Genomic DNA, 27,249 nt, shown 5'->3' on the forward strand with positions numbered 1-27,249 from the left:
TTTTCTTGAGTAAATACCTAAGAGTGGAATTGCTGGTTCATAGAGTAGGCATATGTTTAGTTTTATAAGAAACTGCCACATTAAAAAAAAAAAAGACAAAAAAAAAGAAAAAGAAAAGAAACTGCCACATTTTTTCCCCAAAGTGGCTGTACCATCTTACACTTAAAAAAAAAAAAAAAAAAGTGAGCACCAGTTACTATACATTCTTTCCAAATTTGGCATTGTTAGTTTTATTCATTTTAGCCATTGTGGTAGGTGTGTAGTCATGTCCATTTTAAAGGCTGATCTAGACTGAGCATGGTAGCTCATGTCTGTAATCCCAGCACTTTGGGAGGCCAAGGCAAGTGGATTGCTTGAGCCCAGGAGTTTGAAATCACCCTGGGTAACATGATGCCAAACTCCATCTCTACAAAAAAATACAAAAAATTAGCCAGGCATAGTGGTGTACACCTGTAGTCCCAGCTACTTGGGAGGTTGAGGTGGGAGGATCACCTGAACCCCAGAGGTCGAGGCTGCAGTGATCACTGCTCTCCAGCCTGGGCGTCAGAATGAGACCATCTCAAAAAAAAAACAACAAAAAAACTGATTTCGTTCATTTTAAAGGCTGCATAGTATTTCATAGTATGCAGTGTGTATGTGTGTATACCATATTATTCCATAGTATGGAATATATATATACACCATAATATATATATATATAATATATACATAGAATATATATACCATAGGATTCCATAGTATGCATTGTGTGTGTATACCATACACTATAACTTTCTTGACTATTCCCCTATCAATGGACATTAAAGCTATTTCTGATTTTTCCTATTACAAACAATGATGGATGGACATGTATCTGTACATATGTTCAATTTGCAATGTGTCAACTTGGCTGGACTAAATGACATTTCCCAGAATTTCCTTTCTTGTATGTTTCCTTTAGGGCGGACCATAAGGGAGGTCTGGGGGATATTTGAAGGGCAGAAAATCTGCTGACTCACCTCCTTTGGATGTGAAGCAGCAGCTGGACCTGAAACTTCTCTACCTTCTCCTGGATCCTCCTTCAGCTTCTCTGACTCATGAGCCAGGTGAACATGTTTTGCCCTGTGACAAAGGGCCCTGACTTCTGTGAGACACCTACATCAGCAAGGTTGGATCGGAAACTGTGAAAACTGACATGGGTCCCAGTCCATCTCGGTGGGGTTCCCACTTGCACTTGTGGGTCCCAGCCTGCTCTTCATCTCCCCACTTACGTCCATTCTCCCTTCCTCATTGCCTGCCTGCATTTCTTTTTCTTTTCTTCTCTTTTTTTTTTTTTTTTTTTTTTTTTGAGATGGAGTCTTGCTCTGTCACCCAGGCTGGAGCACAGTGGCATGATCTCAGCTCACTGCGACCTTCACCTCCTGGGTTCAAGGGGTTCTCCTGCCTCAGCCTCCCAAGCAGCTGGGATTACTGATGCATACCACTACTCCCAGCTAATTTTTGTGTTTTGTTGTGTTTTGTTTTTTGAGACAGAGCCTTCCTCTGTCACCCAGGCTGGAGTGCAGTGGCATGACCTCGACTCACCGCAACCTCTGCCTCCCAGGTTCAAGCAATTCTCGTGCCTCAGCCTCCCGAGGAGCTGGGATCACAGGCGCACACCACCAGGCCCAGCTAATTTTTGTATTTTTAGTAGAGATGGGTTTTTCCCCTGTTGGCCAGGCTGGACTCAAACTCCTGGCCTCAAGTGATCCACCCACCTCTGCCTCCCACGGTGCTGGGATTACAGGCGTAAGCCACCGCACCCAGCTGCCTGCCTGCATTTCTGCAGAAGAGACTCACTAGAAGTATAATTGCTAGGTCAAAGGGGATTTCTATTTTAAATTTTGACAAACTGTGCTAATACTTTTTTTTTTTTTTTTTTTTTTTGGCGTGGGACAGGGTCTCACTTCCATCACCCAGGTTGGAGTGCAGTGGTGTAAACATGGCTCACTGTAGCCTCTACTGCCCGGGCTCAGGTGATTCTCACATGTCAGCCTCCCAAGTAGTGGGGACTATAGGTATGTGCCACCATACCCAGCTATTGTATTTTTAGTAGAGACGGGGTTTTGCCATGTTGCCCAGACTGGTGTTGAACTCCTGGCCTCAAGTGATCTGCCTGCCTCAGCCTCCCAAAGTGCTGGGATTACAGGCGTGAGCCACCACACCTGGCCAACAAATTGCCTTTAAAAATATTCTACTGGGGCTGGGCGCGGTGGCTCACGCCTGTAATCCCAGCACTTTGGGAGGCCGAGGCGGGCGGATCACCTGAGGTTGGGAGTTGGAGACCAGCCTGACCAACATGGAGAAACCCCATCTCTACTAAAAATACAAAATTAGCCAGGTGTGGTGGCGCATGCCTATAATCCCAGCTACTCAGGAGGCTGAGGCAGGAGAATCACTTGAACCCAGGAGGCAGAGGTTGTGGTGAGCCGAGATCGCACCATTGCACTCAAGCCTGGGCAACAAAAGCGAAACTCCCTCTCAAAAAAAAAAAAAAAAAAAAAATATATATATATATATATATATATATATACATGTATATGTATATTCTACCGGATGAGTGTGGTAGCTCATGCCTGTAATCCCAGCACTTTGGGAGGCCGAGGTGGGTGGATCATTTGAAGTCAGGAGTTTGAGACCAGCCTGGCCAACATGGTGAAACCTCCTCTCTACTAAAAATACAAAAAATTATCCAGGCGTGGTGGCGGGTGGCTGTAGTCCTAGCTATTTGGGAGGCTGAGGCAGGAGAATTGCTTGAACCTAGGAGGCAGAGGTTGCTGTGAGCTGAGATTGTACCATTGCACTCAAACCTGGGTGACAGAGTGAGGCTCTGTCTCAAAAAAACAAGCAAACAAAACCAAAAACCTCTTCCTAATACCTTATCAACTGGATATTATGAATCATTTTAATTGTTGCTAATTTGATTGGTTAAAAAATAGCAACTATCTATTGTTTTGACTCGCATCCTCCCCTCACCAGTGAGGCTGAACATCTTCTCCTATGTTATTGAGTATTGGGTGTTCATTTCTTCTCCTGTAAATTCCTGTCCATAGCCTTTGTCTTTTTGTTGTTGTTGTTGTTGTTGTTATTTGGGTTTTTTATTTCTTTTCTTTTCTTTTTTTAGACGGAGTCTCACTCTGTTACTCAGGCTGGAGTGCAATGGCGTGATCTCTGCTCACCACAACTTCCCACTCCCGGGCTCAAGCAATTCTCCTGCCTCAGCCTCCAAAGTAGCTGGGACTACAGGTGCGTGCCACCACGCCCGACTAATTTTTGTTTATTTAGTAGAGACAGGGTTTCACCCTGTTGGCCAGGCTGATCTCAAACTCCTGACCTCAAATGATCCACCCACCTTGGCCTCCCAAAGTGCTGGGATTACAGGCGTGAGCCACCGTGCCCAGCCTTTTTCTTAAGGAGCTCTTTATATATTATCAATATCAATTCTTTCTCCATTATATGTTTGAGAAATATATGACTCCAATCTTTTTCATCTTTTAACTTTGTTTATAATGTCTTTCATGTTACAAAACATTTTATTTTGACTTAGTAAACCTTACTTTGAACTACACAGTAGTTCATTCTTTTCTTCTATGGTCTCTGGGTTTTATGTTTTTTCTTAGGAAATATTTTCTCACATCAAGTTTATATTATCTGTTATTTTCTTTAAATATTTTAATGACTTTTTTATGTTTAGAACTCTTATCTATCTAAATGTTATTTTGCTGTATATGATCTAATTTTTTTTCCCATATAGCTACCCAATTGTCCCAACAATGTTTATTTAATAAGACATCCTTTCCTTCAGATTTAAAAAGCCACTTTTTTCAGACATTAAATTTACATGTAAGCCAGGTGTGGAGGCTGACACCTGTAGTCCTAGCTTCTTGGGATACTGAAGCAGGAGGATCACTTGAGGCCAGGAGTTCAGGGATGTAGCGCATTATGATTGTGCCTGTAAGTAGCCACTGCACTCCAGCCTGGGCAACAGAGTGAGACCCTGCTTCTTAAAAAAAACTTACATATATTCAACAGTCTTTTTCTACATATGATATTGTGTTCCACTCATCATCCTCTGATCTCTTAGTCGGTTTTCTGTTGCTATAACAATACCAGAGACTGGGTAATTTATAAAGAAAAGAGGTTTATTTGTTACAGTTCTGGGGGCTGGGAAATCTAAGACTGGGGCGTGCATCTTGTTGGCTTTTGGTGAGAAGGCATAAGAGGGTGAGGGGGCACACTGAGAGCCAAGTGGCTTTTATAACAAATCCACTCTGTGATAACTAACCTGCTCTCACAATAAATCTTTAATCCATTAACCCATAATCCGTGAATGGATTAATCCATTTATGAGGGCAGAACCCTCATGACTCAATCACCTCTTAAAGGCTCCACCTCTTAATACTGTTACATTGTATATTAAGTTTCAACATGAACTTCAGAGAGGACAAACAGTCACACAATAGCACTTGATGTGCTAGTACCATACTGCTTTTAATACTGTAGCTTTGTATTATATTTTACATTTATTTTATTTATTTAATTTTGAAATAGAGTCTTGCTCTGTTGCCCAGGCTGGAGTGCAGTGGCATGATCTCGGCTCACTGCAACCTCTGCCTCCTGGGTTCAAACAATTCTCTTGCCTCAGCCTCCTGAGTAGCTGGGACTACAGGTGCATGCCACTACACCCAGCTAATTTTTGTATTTTTAGTAGAGACAAGGTTTTGCCAATGGCCAGGCAGGCTAGTCTTGAACTCCTGACTTCAGGTGATTCACCTACCTTGGCTTCCCAAAGTACTGGGATTACAGGTGTGAGCCACTGCACCTGGCCTACATTTTACATAGAATAACCTTTTCATCAAGGCCTAGTAAGATATACTTCCTTTTCTGCCCATTTTAGTATTTTTAAAAAGAGACAGATCTTGGTACGTTGCTTAGGCTGGTCTCAAACTCCTGGGCTCAAGTGCTCCTCCTGCCTCAGCCTCCTGAGTAGAGAAGGGACTACAAGCATGTGCCAGTGCACCTGGCTCATTTTATTATGCATTTTTACATTAAAATTAAAATTTATTGGCCAGGCGCGGTGGCTCACGCCTGTAATCGCAGTGCTTTGGGAGGCTGAGGTGGGCAGATCACGAGGTCAGGAGATCGAGACCATCCTGGCTAACATGGTGAAACCCCGTCTCTACTAAAAATACAAAAATAAATAAATAAATAATATAAAATTAAATTAAAATTTATCATTTAGCAACATGACCTCATAAAAAGCATCAAGAAGGCCGGGCACAGTGGCTCACGCCTGTAATCCCAGCACTTTGGGAGGCTGAGGCAGGTGGATCATGAGGTCAGGAGATCAAGACCATCCTGGCTAACACAGTGAAACCCCGTCTCTACTAAAAATACAAAAAAATTAGCCGGGTGTGGTGGCGGGCACCTGTAGTCCCAGCTACTCGGGAGGCTGAGACAGGAGAATGGCGCGAACCCGGGAGGCGGAGCTTGCAGTGAGCCGAGATCGCGCCACTGCAGTCTAACCTGGGCAACAGAGCGAGACTCTGTCTCAGAAAAAAAAAGCATCAGGAAAACATTTACTATTGTTATTACCTCTTGTGCATTCAATCAGTTTTCGTTTATTGCCACAATTATATGGCCTTTCATACAAGTCTATGGTGAATGAGTTTAAGACCAAAGTCCCTTGTCACAGGTTGGTTTTTCTAAAGCAGATGCTGAGATAGAGTCAGGAGTGTAAAAGTATTGATGGGAGTGATACCTTTGACAGAAAGAGGGAGGAAGCAGGATTGAGGAAAGAGATCAAATTGTGACAAAGTCTCTGCCAGCCCAGTGGGAAACTCAGGAGCAAACACTGCCAGGTAGCAGAGTCCTGTATTTGGGCCAGGCTTCTAGAAAGCTAAAGCAGCTGCAGACACTAACAGCTGGAGGCCATTAGCAAGTTCTTTCATCAAGGGGAACCTCAGTGGCACATCTGTCCATGTCTGCCACATCACTCTTCTCAGCTCTGTGGTGGACATAGGGAGGTCTTTTAGTCATTCAACAAACATTTTCAAGCACCTCTTATCTACAGGATACTAGTGCTACAAAGATGACTGGAGTATTTTCAATGAGCTTCTTTTCTCAAATAAGCCTCAGTCTCTGCAGAGATGGGATAGGAGCTCACCATTCAGTGAGAGAAAAGCCAGCACTACTTGTGGGGTGTCTTTCAAATCTATGAATTCCTACCTATCTGTGTTATAAAGTGAAATATGCTAAATGCAAAGGATACAAAAGTGCAACACCTGGTACAGGGTCTGGCAAATAATAAGCGTTGAATAAGTACTGCAGATTGAAAGGCTCGGAGAATTCAGAGAAGAGAAAAATAATTTTGTTCGAGGGAGCAGATTCGTCTGTCACCTATCAATTGGTCAACAACAAAAACTTTATAAAAATCAGTTATGGCTGGGCACGGTGGCTCACGCCTGTAATCCCAGCACTTTGGGAGGCCGAGGCGGGTGGATCACCCGAGGTCAGGAGTTTGAGACCAGCCTGGCCAATATAGTAAAACCCCATCTCTACTAAAAATACAAAAAATTAGTCGGGTGTGGTGGTGCATGCCTGTAATCCCAGCTACTTGGGAGGCTGAGGTAGGAGAATCGTTTGAACCCGGGAGGTGGAGGTTGCAGTGAGCCGAGATTGTGCCACTGTACTCCAGCCTGGGCAACAAGAGTATAACTTCATCTAAAAACAACAACAACAACAAAAAACCTTTCATTCCCTAACTCTATTGTGTGTCCAACTGATTTTTTTTTTTTTTTTTTTTGAGACGGAGTCTCACTGTCGCCCAGGTTGGAGTGAGTGGCGCGATCTTGGCTCACTGCAGGCTCCGCCCCCCGGGGTTCACGCCATTCTCCTGCCTCAGCCTCCCGAGTAGCTGGGACTACAGGTGCCTGCCTCCTCGCTCGGCTAATTTTTTGTATTTTTAGTAGAGACGGGGATTCACCACGTTAGCCAGGCTGGTCTCAAACTCGTGACCTTGTGATCCGCCCACCTCAGCCTCCCAAAGTGCTGGGATTACAGGCTTGAGCCACCGCGCCCGGCCTGGGTGTCCAACTGATTATTCACTACGATTCTTCACACCAACTTAAGAATGACTTTTAACTCTCTACAAATTTATTGGCAGTTTTAAAAGAGGAGGTGTTTAAAACAAATAATTCTGTTGTTAGAGGAGGTATTTTTGAGGAGCAGGATCAATACTCCTGCCAGCCGCCAGTTCTATCACTTTCTCTCCTTTTCAGAAACACCCTTTTTCCTTAAAAGTTAGAAATAAAGCATGTATGATGACCCTTACAGCCTCACCTCATTGCTCCTTCCTGGTTTGGAAAACAAAATTCAGAAGAATATTAGAAGCACCAAATCTGGGGCCCCTGGGGCTTGCAGCAGCTGACCTCTATGTGCGTTGTTAGGTGACTCAGGCCTCGAGGAGACTGAAAGATGAGGCTGCTCACCCAGGGCCATGCCCCCCAGGACTGCTGTTGTAAGAGACTCATTTCTTTGGAGTGGTACAGGCATGGGTTTCCAAAGAAGGAACCTACTGGGGAGCGTTCACTAAGGGACATGACTGATGGGGACACAACTCACAGCACAATATTAGCATAGGGGAAAGAGAGAAAGAGAGGGTATCTAACATCTGTGATGGTTCTGCTAGTGACCTCTTTTTAAGTACACCCCAAATAAAACTGTCGGTCAACGCTGGCTTTGGCTGAGTAGGTGCACGGACTCACAGTCAGGCCCACCCTAGGCTGACTTCACAGTGACCCTTTTTTTTTTTTTTTTTCTGAGATGGAATCTCGCTCTGTCACCAGGCTGAAGTGCAGTGGCACAATCTCGGCTCACTGCAACCTCTGCCTCCTGGGTTCAAGCGATTCTCCTGCCTCAGCCTCCCAAGTAGCTGGGGCTACAGGCGCATGCCACCACGCCCAGCTAATTTTTGTATTTTTAGTAGAGACGGGGTTTCACCATGTTGGCCAGGATGGTCTTGATCTCTTGACCTCGTGACCCACCCTCCTCAGCCTTCCAAAGTGCTGGGATTACAGGCATGAGCCACCATGCCTGGCCCACAGTGACCCTTTAAAGGAAAATGGGAGGGATCTACCTCGGAGGTTGTGCAGAAAATGTTGGCTTCCCCAGCACTAGGTTTGGTTCCCTCCTAGGTCCTCCCACAGCTGTGCTTTGACACTTAGCAGTCTCTATTAAAGTGCCTCTTTAATTTGTCTGTCATTGCCACCAGACCACAAGACACTTTGGGGCAGGGCTGTATTTCACTCACCCAGGTATCCCTAGCACCTGCAGGTACTCTGTAAACAGACGAGAGAACAGTAGGCTGGGCACAGTAGCTCACGCCTGCAATCCTACCAGTATGCGGAGGCCAAGGCAGGTGGACTGCCTGAACTCAGGAGTTTCACACCACCCTGGGCAGCACGGTGAAACCCTGTCTCTACTAAAAATACAAAAATTAGCTGGGTGTGGTGGTGCGCACCTGTAGTCCCAGCTACTCAGGAAGCTGAGGCAGGAGAATCGCTTGAACCCAGGAGGCAGAGGTTGCAGTGAGCTGAGATTGTGCACTGCACTCCTGGGCGACAGAGCAAGACTCCATCAAAAAAAAAAAAAAAGAAGAAGAAGAAGAAGAAAACAGTGTTGGGGGCCCACTGTGCAAAGAGTAAGACCTAGTTCCTGCCCTACGAAGCAGGGATTTCAGGAAAAGGAAGCCTATTGGGACCTGGGCTCAAAGGAGAAGTAAGTTTTCACCAGGGTGAAGTATGGAGTGAGGAAGAGATAAGAGGGCAGAAGACAGCTGGGTGCGGTGGCTCACGCCTGTAATCTCAACACTTTGGAAGGCTGAGGTGGATCATCTGAGGTCAGGAGTTTGAGACCAGCCTGGCCAACATAGTAAAACCCCATCTCTACTAAAAATACAAAAATTAGCCAGGTGTGGTGGCAGGCGCTTGTAATCACAGCTACTCAGGAGGTTGAGGCAGGGGAATCGCTTGAACTCGGGAAGTGGAGGTTGCAGTGAGCCAAGATCATGCCATTCCACTCCAGCCTGGGCAACAAGAGTGAAACTCTGTCCAAAAAAAGGCAGAAGAAAACAAGAGCAAATACAACATGAAAGGGAATGGCATTTGCAGGGAGTATTGCAGAAGACGCAAGCAAGAGAGTGAGGCCGCCTTTGAAGGTTATGCCAGTTTTGGATGCATTGGCAAGAATATGACTCACTTGAATTAATATTTTTATAACTTTTCCTTATGATTGTTTACAGATTTTTTTAAGTCTGATAATTTTAAGTAGTATATTCTTGTTTTTTTGTTTGTTTTTTGAGATGGAGTCTTGCTCTTGTCGCCCAGGCTGGAGTGCAGTGGCAAGATCTTAGCTCACTGCAACCTCTGCCTCCTGGGTTCAACTGATTCTCCTGCCTCAGCCTCCCGAGTAGCTGGGATTACAGGCGCCTGCCACCATGCCCAGCTAATTTTTGTATTTTGGTAGAGATAGGGTTTCATCATGTTGGCCAGGCTGGTCTCGAACTCTTGACCTCAGGTGATCCGCCTGCCTTGGCCTCCCAAAGTGCTGGGATTACAGGTATAAGCCACCGCACCCGGCTTAAGTAGTATATTCTACTTGATGGAAAAATTTTACTCTGTATTTGATGATTGTTGCTCAAGGCTCCATGGAAACACCTTACTTTTTTTCCAATCATGATCTAGACATGTACTGTCCCATATGGTAGTCTCTAGTCACATGTGGCTACTGAGCACTTGAAATGTGGCTAGCGCAAATTAAGATGTCCTATAAGCGTAAAATACACACCAAGTTCTCAAGACTTAGTACAAAGAAAAGAATGTAAAATAGCTCACGAGTAATTTCTTATACTGATTACAGTTGAAATGACCGCATTTCAAATACATTAAGTAAAATATACTAAACTATTACATTAATTTTAATATCAACATAGTCTTTTTTTCTTTTCAAATGTAGCCACTATAAATTTTTATTTTTTATTACTTATATACAGTAAAATTCACTTTTTGGTGTACGGTTCTGTGAATTTTGACAAAGGCATAGAGTTGTGTAACCAATACCACAATCAAGATATAGAACAATTCTCTTGCCCACTCCCCAAAGAAAACCTCCCTTGTGCTGAACCTTAGTAGGTAGCCTCCTTTACACTCTCCCATCCCGTGGCAACCATTTTCACCACCAGTAGATAGTCTTTTGAGTCTGGTTTCTCTCAGTTAACATAATGCACTAAAGATTCATACTGTTGTTGCATGTAACAATATTTTTTCCTTTTGTACTGCTGAGTAATATTCCATTGTGTGGATGTTTATTCGCCAGTTGAACATTTTGATTGCTTCTTTTGGGGAATTTATGCAAAAAGCTACCGTAAACATTCATATATAGATTTTTGTGTAAATGTAAGTTTTCATTTCTTTTGGGTAAATAGGAGTGGGATGTCTGGGTCATATGCTAAGTAGGAATTTAAATTTGTAAGAAATGGCCAGGTGGTGGCTTATATCTGTAATCCCACCACTTTGGGAGGCTGAGGCAGGAGGATCAGTTGAGCGCAACAGTTTGAGACCAGCCTGGGCAACATAGGGAGACCCAACCTCTACAAAAAATAAAAAATTAGCTGGGTGTGGTTGTGCATGCGTATAGTCATAGGTACTCGGGAGGCTGAAGTGGGAGGATCACTTGAATCCCTGGGAGGTCAAAGCTATAGTGAGCCGTGTTCACACCACTGCTCTCCAGCCTGGGTGGCAGAGTGAGACCTTGTCATTCATTCATGCATTCATTGATTCATTCATAAATAAATAAGAAATTGCCAAACTGTTTCCCAAAGTAACTGTATAATTTTGCATTCCTATCAGCAATTTGTGAGAGTTCCATTGTTTTGAATCCCTGCCAGTGCTTGCTACTGTTGGTTTTTGTTTTGTTTTGTTTTGTTTTTGTTTTTTAGCCTTTCTAGTAGGTATGGTGGTTTTATTTTGCTCTGCTGTTTCAGTTTGCATTTTCCTAATCATTAATGCTATCTTTGTCATCCATATATCTTCTTTGGTGAAGTTCAAATATTTTGCTCTTTTTTTTTTTTTTTTTTTTTTTTTTGAGACAGGGTATCACTCTGTTGCCCATGCATGCTGTATTATTAGTCTGTTCTCACGCTAATAAAGACATACCTGAGACTGGGTAATTTAAAAAGGAAAGAGGTTTAATTGACACACATTTCAGCATGGCTGGGGAGGCCTCAGGAAACTTACAATCATGGCAGAAGGGGAAGCTAACACATCCTTCTTCACATGACGGCAGGGAGAAGAGTAAGTGCCCAGCAAAGGGAGAAGCTCCTTATAAAACCATCAGATCTTGTGAGAACTCACTCACTATCACGAGAACAGGATGGAAGAAACTGGCCCCAAGATTCAGTTATCTCTATCTGGTCCCTCCCACGACACATGGGACTACATGACACGACAATGGGAACTACAATTAAAGACAAGATTTGGGTGGGGACACAGCCAAACCATATCACATGCCCAGCTAATTAAAAAAAATTTTTTTTAGAGACTAAGTCTCACTATATTCCTCAGGCTGATCTCGAACTCCTGAGCTCAAGCAATCTGCCTGCCTTGGCCTTCCAAAGTGCTGGAATTACAGGCGTGAGCCACTGTGCCTGGCATCCTCTTGATTTTAAAGCTCCAGCCCTGAATCAGTTTAGATTACCTAAAAGCTAAAAACTTAGACACTTAGACAATATGTTTATGATTTAGTGATATGTACTTGGATTTTACTGATGGCCCATATTAGAAACACCTCTTGTGAATTCTATAAAAATGCTGATAAAGGAATTGTCACTAGGCGACAAAGTAAGACCCTGTCTCAAAAAAAAAAAAAAAAAAAAAGGAATTGTCTATTTTCCAACATCTCTGATAGAGGGATACATTCCTTTTAGAGTTTAGTGTCAGAAAAACTTCCTTTCTCCTGACAGACATCTTTCCTATAATTATACAATGAGAACAATTACATTTAACAATCTTTTTGCTAGAAAACTCAGAACTATGTTTAATGTTTAATTATACTATCTTTTTTTTTTTTTTGAGACGGAGTCTCACTCTGTTCCCCAGGCTGGAGTGCAGTGGCACAATCTCGGCTCACTGCAAGCTCCGCCTCCCGGGTTCACACCATTCTCCTGCCTCAGCCTCCCAAGTAGCTGGGACTACAGGCGCCCGCCACCACGCCCAGCTAATTTGTTGTATTTTTAGTAGAGGCGGGGTTTCACCATGTTAGCCAGGATGGTTTCGATCTCCTGACCTCGTGATCCACCCGTCTCGGCCTCCCAAAGTGCTGGGATTACAGGCGTGAGCCACCGTGCCCGGCCTAATTATATTATCTTTAGCCTTAATTATCCTTCCACTTTCCATGGCTTTTTACTGTTGATATTTATTTCAGGGTCTTTTTTTGTGGGGGAGATTACAGACCCCCGGCTAATGTTTATATTTTTAGTAGAGACGGGGTTTTGCCATGTTGGCCAGGCTGGTTTTGAACCCCTGACCTCAAGTGATCTGCCCACCTTGGCTTCCCAAAGTGCTGGGATTACAGGTGTGGCAGAATCTTATATGAGGCCCTTTACTGAGTGGTTATTGTTCCAGTTACGACTGCTGCTCAGCACCCATCTGAAACACAGTGGCAGAAACCACCGCCACTGTATAACACTGATTCTGTGGGTCAGGAAATCTGAAAGTGCACAGGGTGTCAGATTTTCTCTGCTCCACCGTGTCTGGGGCCTCATGTGGTGACTAACATCTAGGAGCTAGAACTGCTGGGGCTGGAGGAGCCACTCCAAGGTGGTTTCTTCACTCACAGGTTGAGCCTGGGCTAGGCTTCACTGGGGCTGTATTCAGAGCACCTCTACATGGCCTCTCCTTGTGGCTGGGTGCCATTGGAGAGCAAACCCAGAGGGAAAGTCCTAAGACCCATAGACTGTATTCCAATAAAACTTAACATAAATGGACACAAATCTGAAATTTCATGTAATTTTCACGTCACAAAATATTATTGCTGTTTAGATTTTGTTTTAGCCATTTACAATTTAGAAACCAATTTTAGTTCACAGGGATACAAAAATAGGCAGTGAGCCAAGTTTGGCCTGTGGGCTATTGCATAACTGAATGAAAAAAACAGGGTACAAAACTGTATTTACAGTATGATGTCATGTAACTCAAAGAAAGAGAACTATATTAAAGAAAAAGCTGAATGTAAATCTACCAAAATGTTATTTATTTATTTATTTATTTATTTTTAGAGATGGAGTCTTGCTCTGTTGCCCAGGCTGGAGTGCAGTGGCGTGATCTCGGCTCACTGCAACCTCCGCCTCCCAGGTTCATGCCATTCTCCTGCCTCAGCCTCCCGAGTAGCTGGGACTACAGGCGCCCACCACGATGCCTGGCTAATTTTTTGTGTTTTTAGTAGAGATGGGGTTTCACCGTGTTAGCCAGGATGGTCTCGATCTCCTGACCTCGTGATCCGCGTGTCTCGGCCTCCCAAAGTGCTGGGATTACAGGTGTGAGCCACTGTGCCCGGCCCCAAAATGATATTTTTATACTGAGATTATGGTTGATTTTTCTTCCTTTTTGTTTCAATTTTACTGAAATATCTTACTGCAATGATGGGAATAAACTGTTTTTGAAAGAATAAATGTGGTAGTGTTCACCTTCACAGTAGAATAGACCAAAAATCATGGAGAGGAAGAAAAGAAGAGTGAATTCTATGGTGTTGGATTGGAATTGGAGTTTCACTCTCTCTCTTTCAGGCCACTGTGAAGGCCTGAAAGCAGCACCACTTCAAACACAATGAAAACACCCAGTATCTGGATCTTGGTTTGTAAATAACTGCTCTCCAGTAAACAGAACCAGGAGTCCCTGGAGAAGTATCTGATTCCAGGGCTGGGGCAGGGAAAAAGTACAAGATGAGCCCGGAACATCTTGTGCCGGAAGGAAGGAAGTATTCAAAGAACAATAGGGACATGTCAAATGGACACACAAGCTGGCTTGAACAGGCTTTCACTGGCCAAACCTGGGACAATTTGAACATTAAAATAAATGACAGTGGCCAGGTGCCGTGGCTCACACCTGTAATTCCAGCACTTTGAGAGACCAAGGAGGATGGATAACCTGAGGTCGGGAGTTCGAGACAAGCCTGGCCAACATGGTGAAACTCCGTCTCTACTAGAAATACAAAAATTAGCTGGGCATGGTGACGCACGTCTGTAATCCCAGCTACTCAGGAGGCTGAGGCAGGAGAACCCCTTGAACCCAGGAGGTGGAGGTTGGAGTGAGCTGAGATCGTGCCACTGCACTCCAGCCTGGGCAACAGAGTGAGACTCCATCTCAAAAAATAAAAATAAAATAAAATAAATGACAGCAACAGATTATAACCTAACAGCCAGGCCCAGTGGCGCGCCTATAATGCCAACTTATGCCAGAGGCTAAGGCAGCAACCCAGGAGTTCGAGACCAGCCTGGGCAATATAGTGAGAACTCCCCATCAGCTAAAAAAAAAAACGTGTCCATATGTATGAAAAAAAATAAATGGGCCGGGCACGGTGGCTCACACCAGTAATCCCAGCCCTTTGGGAGGCCAAAGCCGGCGGCACCCGCCTGTAGTCCCAGCTACTCGGGGGACAGAAGTGGAAGGACTGGTTGAATTCGGGAGGTTGAGGCTGCAGTGAACGGTGATCGCACCACTACATTCTAGCCTAGGTGCCAGAGCGAGACCTTATCTCAAAAATAAAAATAAGGTTTAAAAGGTTTGATGAGAAATGGGTGATTCATGAAAATTCAAAGTACCACCCTACAAAATACTGTTATTTATTATAACTGCCAAGTGAGTGTGACCTTACAGCGGAGAAGCCTACAGACAGCATCTTAAAGATAAAAGTGAGCATCATCAGTGATGAGACAAATTGACAAACTGAAATTGTGTGCCACTTGACGTGCTGCGTTGAGAAGACCGCAGCAGCCCTTCTGTGACAGTCCTGTCTAGGATAAAGAACCTGAATCCAGTCGAGATGAGACAGACAAAGCCCAATTGAGGGAAGTTCTGCAAATTCGCTGGCCCGCGCCCCGCCCCCAGCGACTGCTGTCTCTGCGCGGCGCAGACCAAGCCTCCCCGGTGTCCGCCGCGCCGGACGGCACCGGACACGCCCGACGCCGTCCCCGCCGCCTTCCCGCCGCCGCAGCCGCCAGGAGGCTCCGCGCGCCTTCCCGGCTTTCCCGGGGCCAGGCCGGGCGGCGACAGCGGCGCGGCCATTGTTCCGCAGCCCCTCCCGGGCGCGCAGGAGAGGCCCGCCGGCCGGGCGCGGGGAGGGGCGGCCGGGAGCCGGCGCCCGCCAACGCCCACCGCCGCCGCCCGCGCCTCCTCCTTGGCCGCTCCCAACTCCTCGGAACCGGCGCTGCAGCTGCTGCGCCCCAGGCTGCAAATGGCGCCCGCTCGCCTTGGCGCCTCCCACCTCGCTCCCAGCTCGGAGACGTCTGAGTGCCGCGCGCCCGTGGCTCGCATCCCAACGCCGCCGCCGCCGCCCGCTACCAGGCTGGTTGCAGGTCCGGGGCAGCCCTGAGGCCCTCCCGCCCTCTGCCCGCGCTGCGCGCAGCCACAATCATTCCCCCTCCACCCCTCCTGCCAGGGGGACCTACGGGCGTCCCAAGAACAATAATTAGATTATTTTAAAATTGTAAAATACATAACAATATCATTTAAAAATACAACTTAGGGACATTAAAGATATTCATGGCGTGCAACCATCACTACTATCTAGTTCCAAAACTTTCTTACCGCCCCAAAGGCATCGGCACCCATGAGCACTCAGTCATTCCCCATTCCCTCCTTCCCTCAGCCTCCAGCAACCGCCACTGGGCTTTTTGTCTCCACGGATTTGCCTATTCAGGATCTTTCTCTCTCCCTTCCTCCCTTCCTCTCTTCTGTTCCTTCCTTCCTTCTTTTTTTTTTTTGACGGAGTCTCGCTCTGTTGCCCAGGCTGGAGTACAATGGCGCAGTCTCGGCTCACTGCAAGCTCCGCCTCCCGGGTTCAAGCGATTCTCCTGCCTCAGCCTCCGGAGTAGCTGGGATTACAGGCGCCTGCCACCAGGCCCGGCTAATTTTTTGTATTTTTAGTAGAGACAGGGTTTCACTATTGCTGGCCAGGCTGGTTTCGAACTCCTGACCTTGTGATCCGCCCGCTTCGGCCCCCCAAAGTGCTGGGATTACAGGCGTGAGCCACCGCACCCGGCCAGGATATTTCATATAAATGGAATCAAACAATATGTGGTCCTTTGTGACTGGCTTCTCTCACCTGAAGCATTGTTTCAGAGGTTCCTCCATGTTGTAGCAGGCATCAGAACTTCCTTTTAATGGATGAATAATATTCCACCTGTGTGTGTGCGCGCATGTGTATGTGTGACATTTTTGTTTATCCATTCATTAGTTGAACATTTGGGTATTTTCACCTTCAGGCTATTGTGAACAGAGCTGCTATGAACCTTTGTGTACAAGTTTCTGTTTGAACACCTGTTTTCACATAACTAAATACACTTTACTCCCCTTCTAATGGAAAACGCTACAGCCACCTGCAGTTTTTTCCCCCATTAATTCTGGGAGCTCCTGGAAGTATATCATGTGCATTCTGTGGGGAAAAGAGAGAGAGAGATCAGATTGTTACTGTGTCTGTGTAGAAAGAAGTAGACATAGGAGACTCCATTTTGTTCTGTTAATCTATAACCTTACCCCCAACCCCGTGCTCTCTGAAACATGTGCTGTGTCAACTCAGGGTTACATGGATTAAGGGCTGTGCAAGATGTGCTTTGTTAAACAGATGCTTGAAGGCAGCATGCTCGTTAAGAGTCATCACCACTCCCTAATGTCAAGTACCCAGGGACACAAACACTGCGGGAGGCCGCAGGGACCTCTGCCTAGGAAAGCCAGATATTGTCCAAGGTTTCTCCCCACGTGATAGTCTGAAATATGGCTTCGTGGGAAGGGAAAGACCTGACTGTCCCCTAGCCCGACACCCGTAAAGGGTCTGTGCTGAGGAGGATTAGTATAAGAGGCAGGAATGCCTCTTTGCAGTTGAGACAAGAGGAAGGCATCTGTCTCCTGTCCGTCCCTGGGCAATGGAATGTCTCGGTATAAAACCCGATTGTATGTTCCATCTACTGAGATAGGGGAAAACCGCCTTAGGGCTGGAGGTGGGACATGTGGGCAACAATACTGCTCTGTAAGGCACTGAGATGTTTATGTATATGCATATCTAAAGCACAGCACTTAATTCTTTACCTTGTCTATGATGCAGAGACCTTTGTTCACGTGTTTATCTGCTGACCTTCTCTCCACTATTATCCTATGACCCTGCCACATCCCCCTCTCTGAGAAACACCCAAGAATGATCAATAAATACTAAGAGAACTCAGAGGCTGGCGGGATCCTCCATATGCTGAACGCTGGTCCCCTGGGTCCCCTTATTTCTTTCTCTATACTTTGTCTCTGTGTCTTTTTCTTTTCCAAGTCTCTTGTTCCACCTAACGAGAAACACCCACAGGTGTGGAGGGGCAACCCACCCCTTCACATTCCTCTCAAATTTCCTGCCAGCCATGATTTTATTTATTTAGGAGACATGTAGGTCAATTTTCCTGCCCCTCTCCAGGGCCCCTTCTCAGGGGACCTGTCCCCATGACCACCACTCATCCTTAGTCAGAGCCTCCTGCTTCCTGACCCAAGGGGTGCCATGTGATCTGAGGGAACCGATCTTTTGCTGGGCAGAAACTGTAGGTGTTTTCCATTGGAAGATTTGGACTGGAGGACAGGACAGTGGTTAGGTCAGGGCTGGGCAGCACTTCTGAGCTGAGGAATGGGCAGGAGAAAGGTGGTCTTCTGAGAGTTGCCGGGGACCCCACACAGGCACAAAGAGAAGTGGACAGGAAACATGGGCAAGGCACATGACTGACCAGGAGCAGCCTCAGCCCTGCGTTCCAATTCCAGGTGATCTGCTGATTTCCTCTACCAGAATGATCATAAAGTCACTCACTTTAATTAGAAACAAATCCTCTTAAAACTATTCTCGGTCGGGCATGGTAGCTCACGCCTGTAATCCCAGCAGTTTGTATGGCCAAAGCAGGTGGATCACTTGAGGCCAGGAGTTCAAAACCAGCCTGGCCAACTTGGCAAAACCCTGTCTCTACTAAAAATACAAAAATCAGCTGGGCATGGTGGCAGGCGCCTGTAATCCCAGCTATGCAGGAGGCTGAGGCAGGAGAATCACTTGAACCTAGGAGGCAGAGGTTGCAGTGAGCCAAGATCATGCCACTGCACTCCAGCCTGGGTGACTGGAGCAAGATCCTGTCTCAAAAAAATAAAACAAAAAATAAAAACTATTCTCAAAACTTTAATTTTTATTTTATTTATTTTTTGTGGGACCGAGTCTCGCTCTGTTGTCCAGGCTGGAGTACAATGGCACAATCCTGGCTCGCTGCAACCTCTGCCTCCTGGGTTCAAGTGATTCTCCTGCCTCAGTCTCCCAAGTACCTGGGATTACAGGCTCCCGCCACCACGCCCAGCTAATTTTTTGTATTTTTAATAGAGATGGGGTTTCACCAGGTTAGCCAGGCTGGTCTCGAACTCCTGACCTCAGGTGATCCACCTGCCTCGGCCTCCCAAAGTGCTGGGATTACAGGCGTGAGCCACCGCGCCTGGCCTTATTTTTAGTTTTTGAGACAGGGTCTCACTTTGTTGTCCAGGCTAGAGTGTGGTGGTGCAATCATGGCTCACGGCAGCCTCGATTTCTTGGGCTCAAGTGAGCCTCCCCACTCAGCCTCCAGAGTAGCTGTGACTACAGGCACGTGCCACCACATCCAGCTAATTTTTGTATTTTTTGTAGAGGTGGGGTTTCATCATGTTGTCCAGGCTGGTCTTCAACTGGTGAGCTCATGCGATCAGCCTGCCTCGGCCTCCCAAAGTGCTGGGATTCAGGCGTGAGCCACTGTGTCCAGCCTATTCTCAAACTTTAGTTTGCATCAGAATCTCCCTGGATGATGCCGATCCTGCTGGTTCCGAGACCACACTTTATGAATCATTGCTTTAAGCTTGTTTGAGTGTCTGTTCCTTGAAGCCAAATGTGCCCTAACCAAGACAGGTTCTCTGGATTCCCTCTGTGAGGTTTGGCGCTGCATTGTAGGTGTCAGGAAAACTGAAATCCCAGCTGCCTCTAGTGTTAACCCTTAGAGCCCATCCAGCAGGGACTCAACCTCTCTTGCCCCTGCCTGGGCCACACCTGTACTGAGAACACCCTGAGGACATGCAGTGTTGCGGAAGTGCAGGGCAATGCCCCTGCCCTCCTACCTGGCATCAGGTGTTTAAAGCAGTGCAGCAGTATTTAAATTAAAAAAAAAAAAAGCAGTACAGTTTGAACTCCTAGCATCTCACCAAGATTATAGGTCATGCTCAGTTTCTGCGTGTAGCTCTCAGACGGAAGGCTTAGGCATACTTCCTTGGAGCTGAGCCAAGTGACCATCTTTCTCCTGGCCAGATCCTTCTAGTGACTTCTCTAAAAAAACTTCATACAGATCAGCGGTGCCCGCTCCACTGACCTTCATACATACCAGACATGTTTAAATCCTAGTGATGCTCACAGATTGGTCCAAAGTAGGGACTTATTCTACCTCCATCATCCCTACATAAGGAATAAAAGATCTCCTGTCCCACCCAACATCATAGGTAGGCAATTCTCTGTGAAGGGCCAGATAGTAAATATGTTAGGCTTTGTGGATAAAGGTGTCTGTAGCAACCACTCAACTTCGTCACTGATGGCATAAACAATGACAAAAAGGAATGGATGTGCCTGTCTTCCAATATAACTTTATTTACCAAAAAAACAGGCAGCAAGCAGGATTTAGCCTAACCCCTGCTCTACCTAGTAGCTTTTTTTCCTGTTACTAAATGAAGTTAATGAGTGTTTAAACAGATGGAAACATATTTAGTGTCAGCAGTTCTATATTATTATGGGAATCCTTTAAAAATTTATAGGCTATACATGTTTTTCTTAAGAGCAGGCAGTGAGCCCAGCTAATCTTAAATAAACCCAGCCTCAACATTTAAAAAAATGTAAAATTATATCAATACATTGCTGAAACTAAACCAACTTTCTGTCTTTAAAAGAGAAATATTTGAAACTGTTGTTTAAGCAGAAATAATTTTTAAAATAAAAATATGCACATGTCTTAAAGATTTATATAAAAAATGGAATGCCAAACAACTGAAAGGAGAAATCAGATTTAGATTATATCCACGAATTTATTCTCTCGTAATTTTAGTTCTTTATATATAAAAAAGTGAAAACAGCAAAACAATACAACCTGGGCAACACTGACCTATATAAACAGACCTGGTACATTCACTTAAAAACCAATTCAATTCCAAAAAGCAGAAACTTTCTTACTTCTTAAACAAGGTATTAGTTGCTATTTTTTTCATGGTCCAGATGATTTCCAACTCTGGCTCCTCTTTTTAATAAATATGTTTTGACAAGTGCCTTTGTAATGAACTAATCCATTTGCAAACTTGGCAGGCAAAGATAAAGTCAGTTTCTATTTTTCTTCCAAGAGTTGTTGGACAGTGTGTAACTGTAGAGCTCGGCATGTAGAATGGCTGCACTTCCTGTGATTTTTGTGTTGTCTGCCTTACTTTTTTCATACATTGCATCATCAATTACCCATTCATCAGACAGTAGTCAGTCTTCTTTCACAGAATCTAAAATGTCCCAGCTTGGGATAGTCTGCCAGAAATTGTCTCGTATTACTAAATTGTTGGTCCCAACACCGTGGGACAAAAAAGTGGGAAAAACGGTTTGATGGAAGTTTCTTCTGTTTAGAGCTCTAACAGTTCTCTTTATTTTGTGAGGTTATTTTTTTCCTAACTAAAATCTTGTCCATAAAATTCTCCATTAGAATTTTATATAAAATAATTGCCCCGAGAAAAACAGTTAACTAAAATTATGAAGGGTTATTAACTCATTAATGTGAGACGATCCTCAATTCCTTATTGTATTCATTCAATTAAAAAAAAAACTTTTTTTTTGAGACAGGGTCTCATTCTGTTGCCCACGCTGGAGTGTGGTGACATGATTCTAGTTCACTGCAGCTTTGAACTTCTGGGCTCAAGCAATCCTCCTGCCTCAGCCTTTGGAGTAGCTGGGACTACAGGTGTACACCACCACACCCAGCTAACACACTCATTCTAAAGAAACTGTTTTAACTATTTTAACCTTAGCCATTTTAAATTTACAGGTACCAAATTCAGGTCAGCTTCAAATTTGGGAAGGTACAGAAAATAGTTAAATTGTATTTGTTTCTGAGGACAAAATGAGCAACAGAGGAACAAAGGACTTTTTCTTGAACGTAGCTGAGGCCACTCCTATTCTAAACTTGTAACTAGGGTGTTTCAATCTGACTGTATATAAATCAAAACAAAAATTTAGCTTAAGATTATTTCCATTTACTCCCAGGTTGATTTAACCAAATTAAAGATAATTTGCATTTTTGATGGCCCTAAGTTAATTTTAATCCCAAACTAGATAAATATTTCATTAAAAACCAGGAATACTGCATCTAGGTATTTTTAGATTAAGTGGCTAATCTGTTTTGCTAATAATTCTTATATATAATTGCAGCCCTTTAAATAAAACTAGCTTTTGCAGTAGACTGATTAAAATCCACTGAGTCAAGAAATACCTAAGAATACATTTTTACTCAATACCATCTTATCATGTGGGCTGCTGACTTAAAAATATGTGGTTTTCTGTTTCAAATAAGATTGTTCTTGTTACATTCCCTGAATCACACCCAATTTATATTTCAAAAATCAGTTAGAGGCCGGACATGGTGGCTCACACCTGTAATCTCAGCGCTTTGGAAGGCTGAAGCGGGTGTATCACTTGAGGTTAGGAGTTCGAGACCAGCCTGACCAAAATGGTGAAACCCCGTCTCTTCTAAAAATACAAAACTTAGCCAGGCATGGTGGCATACCTCTATATTCCCAGCTATTCAGGAGGCTGAGGCATGAGAACTCTTTGAACTCTGGAGGCGGAGGTTGCAGTGGGCCGAGATTGCACCGCTGCACTCCAGCCTGGGTGACAGAGTGGAACTCTGTCTCAAAAAAGAAAGAAGGAAAAAAAATCAGAGAGGTTGGAAAAAATCACTTCAAGTTAATAATATATATATTTTTACTTTTGAAACTTTTTACAAGTAAAATGAATACATTACAATCAAACACAGAACACATATTAAGTAAGTGGACAATAAATATTTTAATTTGCCTTTTGTGTGTATGTGAATGTGAGTGTGTTCCACGGTGGTTTATGTTTCAGATATGTGTGGTATTACAGGACAAAGAAATTAACTCCCCCATGCTCAAAATGTGATTTCCCCCTCCCTGTCTAAGCATTGCAAGAATGCAGACCATAATCACACAATGCATACTTTATCATATGAGACCAAAACAGCATTTTCCTCTCCTGTGCCTCTGGTCTGATGGATACCCAGGGAAACAAATGTTATCTATGAATGGTCTTTTCTGCCTGCCCAAACATGTCTGTCTATTATCAGCACTGGCCTGGCAGGACCTGGTTTCTGATCCTAACCAGCTGTGTGAGAACTAGAAATGTCATTTCATCTGTCACATGGAGTTGGACTAGAATATCTCTCCTGTCCCTTCTAACTTTCAAATCTCTTGATTTAATGGTTCTGTCCTATATGTATCCTGATTTCTCTCTTTTTTTTTTTTTTTTTTGAGATGGAGTTTTGCTCTCGTTACCCAGGCTGAATTGCAGTGGTGTGATCTCAGCTCACTGCAACCTCCGCCTCCCGGGCTCAAGCAATTCTCCTTCCTCAGCTTCCCAAGTAGCTGGAATTACAGGCTAATTTTGTATATTTTTAGTAGAGACAGGGTTTCACCATGTTGGTCAGGCTGGTCTCAAACTCCTGACCTCAAGGGATCCACCCGCCTTAGCCTCCCAAAGTGCTGGGATTACAGGCGTGAGCCCCCGTGCCTGGCATGTATCCTGATTTCTGGGGTATTAATTAGTTCACATGGCCAGCCAAGTCCCACTCCTGATGCAGTGGGGCTCCTCCCCATCTGTCACAGTACACTGGATCAACATAATGGGAAGTTATCTGTTGCTGTCATTTCATTTTTACTTGAAAAATAATTTACATACTATATTATTTTTTAAATAAGAAAACCATATTATTATTATTTTTTATTTTTTTGAGACGGAGTCTCACTCTGTCGCCCAGGCTGGAGTGCAGTGGCACTCTCTCAGCTCACTGCAACCTCTACCTCCCGGGTTCAAGCGATTCTCCTGTTTTGTATTTTTAGTAGAGACGGAGTTTCACCATGTTGGCCAGGCTGGTCTTGAACTCCTGACGTCAGGTGATCCACCCCCGTTGACCTCCCAAAGTGCTGGGATTATAGGCGTGAGCCACTGCTCCCGGCCAGAAAACCATATTATTTTTTAAAAAAGAAAACCACCCAGTCAGGCACAGTGGCTCACGGCTGTAATCCCAGCACTTTGGGAGGCTGAGGCGGGCAGATCATGAGGTCAGGAGATCAAGACCATCCTGGTCAACATGGTGACACGCCATCTCTAATAAAATACAAAAAATTAGCTGGGCGTGGTGGCACACGCCTGTAGTGCCAGCTACTCGGGAGGCTGAGGCAGGGGAATCACTTGAACCTGGGATACGGAGGTTGCAGTGAGCCAAGATTGCGCCACTGCACTCCGGCCTGGTGACAGAGTGAGAGTCCGTCAAAAAAAAAACCAAAAAAAACAAACCTGATGCATATTTCCTAAAGACTACGACATTCTGATATTCTATGTATAGCATATATTTTTGCATAACTGAATAAAACAGGTAATTTAAACACTGTTAGCGACCGAAGCCACCATGTTTGAGAAAAGGCAAGAAATTTCAGCAACTGTTTAAACTGCTTATAAATATAGTATGCCAAAGCTGGAAGTTTACTGGATAGGAAGAGTAGCTTAGACAGAAAGCGTCTCTGAGGCTCTATGACTGGCTAGGTACCCAACCCACGCATTCTCAGAGTACCCTGTGCTTGTCACTATCGTCACACCCAACATGCTGTGTTCTAACTGCCAGTCTCTGTGATTACACACTGCAGGCTCCTTGAGGGCAGGGATTGTGCTGGTTCACAGAAGTACCCTTCATGCCTGAGTAAAGACTCCATAAATAATTGTTTGATAACTATTGAATGAGTAACCAGCCATCTTCACTCATTGATCTGCTGGGAGCAACAGAAGCAGGCAAGAGTAGCACCACATGACACAGGAATAAGAGGCACGGTTTCCAAGAGCAGGCCAGACGCAGTGACTCACACCTGTAATCCCAGCACTTTGGGAGGCAGAGGCAGGAGGATTGCCTGAGGTCAGGCCGAGATCAGCCTGACCAACATGGTGAAACCCTGTCTCTACTAAAAATACAAAAATTAGCCGGGCGTGGTGGTGGGCGCCTGTAATCCCAGCTACTCAGGAGGCTGAGACAGGAGGATCGCTTCAATCCGGGAGGCGGAGGTTGTGGTAAGCCAAGATTGCACCACTGCACTCCAGCCTGGCAACAAGAGCGAAACTCCATCTTTAAAAAAAAAAAAAAGAGGCACGGTTACCAAGAGCCTGTGTTTGGTGTTTGCCAGGTGACCAAAGACTCCCATCAAAATATGACTGATGGAATACTCAGACATGTCCATTCAATAATGTCCCTACAGTATGACATACTATACTCACCTATTATGAGTGACACCAAAGGATACATGATATTTTGGCTGGGATCATTTTAACTGTTAAGCCAACTCTTGCACACACCTTACCAAAATTTGCAAACTGTCTATTAATCACAAGCAACTAAGCACCAAGAACACTATTCAAGAAAGGAAAAATGAGTTAGGGTGGGTTATATTTTACTAGGAAATTCCTCTGGCTATATTCTATAGGAATTAGGTGTAATATCTATTATGCAATTGCTTAGCATAGTGTTTGTTAAAGGATTAACAAAGCCTCTTTCCCTTCTGTAAGAGAATTTTACCTTTCTTTAACTTTCTAGCTCTGTTCCCTTGGCAACCTAATAAAAATTCATATGTCAACTGCTAGGCAATGTTACATATGGTAGACATGACGCCCAATTGGTAAACTGCATCTGGACTGGGAGAACTATAAATGCCTGATAGGAAGCCTCAGCTCTGGGCTTCCCTAAGTACAGTGACGCTTGAAACAGGCATGTCTTTTATAGAGACCCTGGAGGCCATGTCTATGAAGCTGTTATAAGAGATACTTGTTCCTGTGGCACGAGGGGCTCTTAAGCCGGGGAAGCTTCCATACTTGCCCCATGTAGATCTGTCTCCTTGCACCTGTACTATGCCACACAGACAGCTGCAGAGACTTCCAGAGAAGAGCAACTAGTTCTGCCTTGCTAGTAAGCAGTGCTTCCCATTCTATATCCTTTTAAGTGAATCTGATGCCAAGTGTAGCAGTTTATAAATTTGAATGTTTCTAAACCTTCAGTTGGGCCTAAGACCCTTGGAGGGCACTGCAGTACTATTTGCATGTTTTTTTGATGGCAGTAGATGCTCCTCAGGGGCTATGGATGGTAAAAGATGTGAAACTGTTTGGTATGTTTTTCTACTTCCAAAAAAATCCTGACCATACCCTTCACCGTATGCATGACAGATAATCCATATCCATTACATGTCACCAAGACCTGTATATGAAATTGATGCCTTCCTTCAAAATCCCCAAGCTTGTTACTACGAAACCTTCCTCATCAAAGCACATAATCCCTGCCCTAACCTCCACTGATTAACTGACAAAGGTCCAGAAATCAAATGATGGATATAAAAATTGCCCCCCCCCCCCGAAAACCACAATTGTCAGTGAAGAATCGGCAGTAGTAAAATAATCTACCTGGAGAGTCAAGACAGATGCTAAATGTTCTCCTTCAGTTATGAAGTTTCCATGTCATCCGATCATGCAGTCGTGTGAGTTACTGTCACCTTTTAAAACTAGGATATATTTAGGCCGGGCGCGGTGGCTCACGCCTGTAATCCCAGCACTTTGGGAGGCCGAGGCGGGCGGATCACAAGATCGGGACATTGAGGCTATCCTGGCTAACACGGTGAAACCCCGTCTCTACTAAAAATACAAAAAATTAGCTGGGCGTGGTGGCGGGTGCCTGTAGTCCCAGCTACTCAGGAGGCTGAGGCAGGAGAATGGCGTGAACCCAGGAGGCGGAGTTTGCAGTGAGCAGAGATTGCGCCACTGTGCTCCAGCCTGGGCAACAGAGCAAGACTCCGTCTCAAAAAAAAAAAAAAAAAAAGAAAAAAGAAAAACAACAACAACAACAAAAACTAGGACACGTTTAGGAACCAACCAAACTACTCTGACCCCAAAACATTTTTCGTTTTTCTCTACAGAAGCATCATTTGAAGAAAAGAATTCAAATTTCTAGCACTACAATGAAAGGTTTGTGGAACACAGTACTGTTGAGTGGAGAGAACTACAAAAGCAACAGGAATCAATGAAAACAGTGCCCATCATATGCACCTGAATAAAGTGTCCCCTTATCAGGTTAGAAGATAGTGTGATCACATCAAAACACAAGACAAGCTACAAGAGACCAGCAACAACAGGAAGCACAGTGGGAATGCTCAAAACAGAGCATAATAGGAACTTCTCACCCATCCCAACCGTTTGCCCCTCCCTACCCCATTACACTCGACTTCACAGAGATCATTCTCTTAATGCACAAGGGACACACACAAGAAAAATCTAGAGTTCCAAATAAAACAGTCTGAGTTCAGTTAACCAAAGGCCACTCCCTCTTTCCTATAGCTCCCAGAACCAGTGCATGCAGCCCTCCTGTTGCCTTTCTCTCCCTGGGGTTTGTCACGACATCAATGAACAATAACAAAAGAACCCATCTCAGTATTCCAAACCACCAGAATACTCAATTCCACAACATGTTGCAGACCACTAGGTCAGTGGCTTCCTTAAGGAATATTCAAAGTCTGGTGGCCACCAAAATATTTACATCAGAATGGCATCTTTCTGCCAAATGATCAGAATCATGATGCACTATGTCATTTCTTAATT

The 27,249-nt window shown here is 44.6% G+C and overlaps 1 long non-coding RNA gene across 1 annotated transcript; it reads left to right on the plus strand.

Annotated features, from left to right (window-relative positions):
- Window positions 1–940: 940 nt before the first annotated feature.
- Window positions 941–26,727, plus strand: LOC129059403 (uncharacterized). The gene is made up of 3 exons (XR_008525267.2): window positions 941–1,085; window positions 3,143–3,264; window positions 26,571–26,727. It is a non-coding gene; the product is annotated as an uncharacterized LOC129059403 (long non-coding RNA).
- Window positions 26,728–27,249: the final 522 nt, after the last annotated feature.

Source organism: Pongo abelii, chromosome 1, assembly GCF_028885655.2.
Source record: "Pongo abelii isolate AG06213 chromosome 1, NHGRI_mPonAbe1-v2.0_pri, whole genome shotgun sequence".
NCBI lineage: Eukaryota > Metazoa > Chordata > Mammalia > Primates > Hominidae > Pongo > Pongo abelii.